Source organism: Sinocyclocheilus rhinocerous, unplaced genomic scaffold, assembly GCF_001515625.1.
Source record: "Sinocyclocheilus rhinocerous isolate Xijiao unplaced genomic scaffold, SAMN03320098_v1.1 scaffold2119, whole genome shotgun sequence".
Taxonomy (NCBI): Eukaryota; Metazoa; Chordata; class Actinopteri; order Cypriniformes; family Cyprinidae; genus Sinocyclocheilus; species Sinocyclocheilus rhinocerous.
In genome coordinates, this window is record NW_015629034.1 from 28715 (window position 1) to 31923 (window position 3209).

Below are 3209 nucleotides of genomic sequence, written 5' to 3' on the forward strand. Positions count from 1 at the left end.
TTGTTCTCTCTGTCATTCTTGCCATATAATTAGTAAAACATTGAAATAATTCAGGCACTGAAATCTGCAAAAGAAAACCATTTCATTTGTTAATAAAATTCAGTTTACTGTTTCCAATAGAGACCACTCACTGCTTCTTGGGACAAAATACAGTGTTACATTGTTTTAGGTATCAGACAAGACTCTGTTGACTGGTTTTGGATACCAGACAAAACGGATATATTCTGACAGGATATGGTACATAGACTGGATCCAATATTCCTGGGGTATCGGAAGGATCCAACACTGCTGAGCTATTAAACATAATTCTTCTACAGAAACAAATATATTTTTGCTTAACTGCATCAGAGCTCACATAAGGTTTATACATTGCCATGAATGGAATTTTTACTGCCAGAACCTGACTGTTGTGCCTTATAATGACAAGAATCTTACCTGATGTCAGAGGTCACTGCTAAGGAGTTCATACATTGAGTTCTTACTCTTTATAGACACGGCTGGGCCCTGGATATTGTGCTCTTTCTCCTCACAGAGACTCACTTGAGAGACTGATTTCAGGACTGCAGGGGGAAAGACAGAAAAAGTTAAATCACATTACTGTATAAAAATGTTTTTGGTTAAATCATACTGAAATATAATAGTACATGTTATTTTTTGTCCTTTAATCATTAAAAGGTAAACAGCAACATCTTTCCTTCTGCTGCAGTCCTCAAATTTAATTTTCCATTCCACATATTTAAACTTGCTCACCCACGTTTGGTAACATCACACATAATAAACGTGTCAATGACGTCAAACCTAATGAGAATTTCAAAGCTGCAGTGGACAGGACATTTTATATTGACTAATAAGATAGAAATGAAGGTCTATCATCACTTATAGAAACATCTGTAAATATAACGATCAAGTCTGATTCAATATACTATGTAGAAAGTCATCAACAAAAATAGGCCTCCGAACCCGGACCGCAAATGCTATTTTCTATTAAAATCAAATTTATATTAGGCACATCAAGATCAGCTCAGTAGAGCCGTTTGGGTCCTGTGGTGCCACGGGTTGCTACTAAGGTTAACTGTTGCTACGGTCAGATGTAAAGGCATGCATGCAGTGAAGAAAACAGAAAGCGGCGTGCAGACAAATGAAACTTTCAGTGATTGAAAAAAAAAATGACATTCTCAAATTATGAAAGTTGACGGGCCCTTAAAAAGTCTTAAATTTATTTGTTTTAAATGTAAGGCCATAAAAAAACTTAAATGGTACAAGAAAGTCTTATGATTTCAGGAGGTCTTAAATTTGGGGATGGAAAGACAAGAATTGCGATATGGCTGAATGTGATGATTAAACATCAAAAGGCTATTTTGATTTCATTGAATAAATATGAGCGCTGCGCTGCTTTGTGTTCAGTCGTTGCCTGGGAAACCGCTGTATTTCTGCCGTACAGAAAAAGCGCCACCTGCTGGCAGAGAATGAATGAGCATTTTCAATAAGCCTGTCTGCTGTTTTTGTTCAGACCAATGAAAAAAAAATCAACCCATTTTTTTAAGCAGCAAACACACAGAGTTGTACATGTGAACTGGTGGGTCGACAATAGGGGTGCTCCCTAGTGATGGCGAGATGAAGCCTTATGAAGCATTGAAGCTTTTCATCCAAGTGGTTCACAAAAGGGTTCATTTCTCGAGGCTTCATTTGCTCACAATACCACCCGGTGGCCAAAGAGTGTAAAATATGTAGATACATTACAGATGACCTGATGTGATCTATGATACACTGTTTTGTGCCAGTTAAGGGTTAGAAATAATGGTGAAGAAAAAAAAATCAATTTCCACATAGACTAATCTATTTATATGAATATAAGTGACATGACATGTGACATGACATGTGGCCAAGTATGGTGACCCATACTCGGAATTAGTGCTCTGCATTTATCCCATCCAAAGTGCACACACACAGCCAGCAACATACACACACCGTGAACACACACCCGGAGCAGTGGGCAGCCATTTATGCTGCGGTTGAATAAATATGAGCGCTGCGCTGCTTTGTGTTCAGTCGTTGCCTGGGAAACCGCTGTATTTCTGCCGTACAGAAAAAGCGCCACCTGCTGGCAGAGAATGAATGAGCATTTTCAATAAGCCTGTCTGCTGTTTTTGTTCAGACCAATGAAAAAAAAATCAACCCATTTTTTTAAGCAGCAAACACACAGAGTTGTACATGTGAACTGGTGGGTCGACAATAGGGGTGCTCCCTAGTGATGGCGAGATGAAGCCTTATGAAGCATTGAAGCTTTTCATCCAAGTGGTTCACAAAAGGGTTCATTTCTCGAGGCTTCATTTGCTCACAATACCACCTGGTGGCCAAAGAGTGTAAAATATGTAGATACATTACAGATGACCTGATGTGATCTATGATACACTGTTTTGTGCCAGTTAAGGGTTAGAAATAATGGTGAAGAAAAAAAAATCGCTTCCTGAACCAGTCAGGCCAAGCAAGGCTTCGGACGTCATCAATGACATCATTGCTCTAAAGCGATACAAGCCTCGATGCGTGCTTCACTGAAAGCTGCCGGGATTTCTCCACACATGCTCCGAAGCCTCGGCACAGAACGTAACATCACTAGTGCTCCGATCAAGATTTTTGAGCCCGATCACCGAAAGCAGTATCTGCTGATACCAATCACCGATACCGATCTTTTTAAAGCCTTCTTTTTATCATTTATAACTATTTATAGTGATACTCCAATTAGGATTTTTAGACATTTATTCAGGGCCTAAATTTCATTTTTGAAAATGGGGGGAAATCCCCTCTTAGTGACTCTTGTGAGAGGAGAAGCAGCTTTCACACAAGAGTCCGCTACTGATCCGTGGCCGTTTACCACAAACACAACATTTATGCAGTATTTTGATTTCAAATCCAAACATTGTCACTGAAAATGCTTTTTCAGCATTGCAATTTGCCTTGCTCAAGGGCACCTCAGTCGTGGTATTGAAGGTGGGAGAGAGCGCTGTACATTCACTCCCCCCACCTACAATCCCTGCCGGTACGAGACTCGAACCCACAACCTTTTGGGTTATGAGTCCGACTCTCTAACCATTAGGACACGACTTCCCCTATATAATGTGTATTTTATAATGATTGTATAACAATACAACAATTGTGTAATAAACGTATTGGCTTGAAATGAATGGGGCTATCAAATGTGTGTAAATCAA

General features: G+C 39.5%; 1 protein-coding gene across 1 annotated transcript in view; it reads right to left on the reverse strand.

Moving 5' to 3' along the window:
• LOC107738543 (protein NLRC3-like) overlaps positions 1-3209 on the reverse strand; it is a 10017-nt gene that overhangs the window by 5788 nt on the left and 1020 nt on the right. The window lies entirely within an intron of this gene.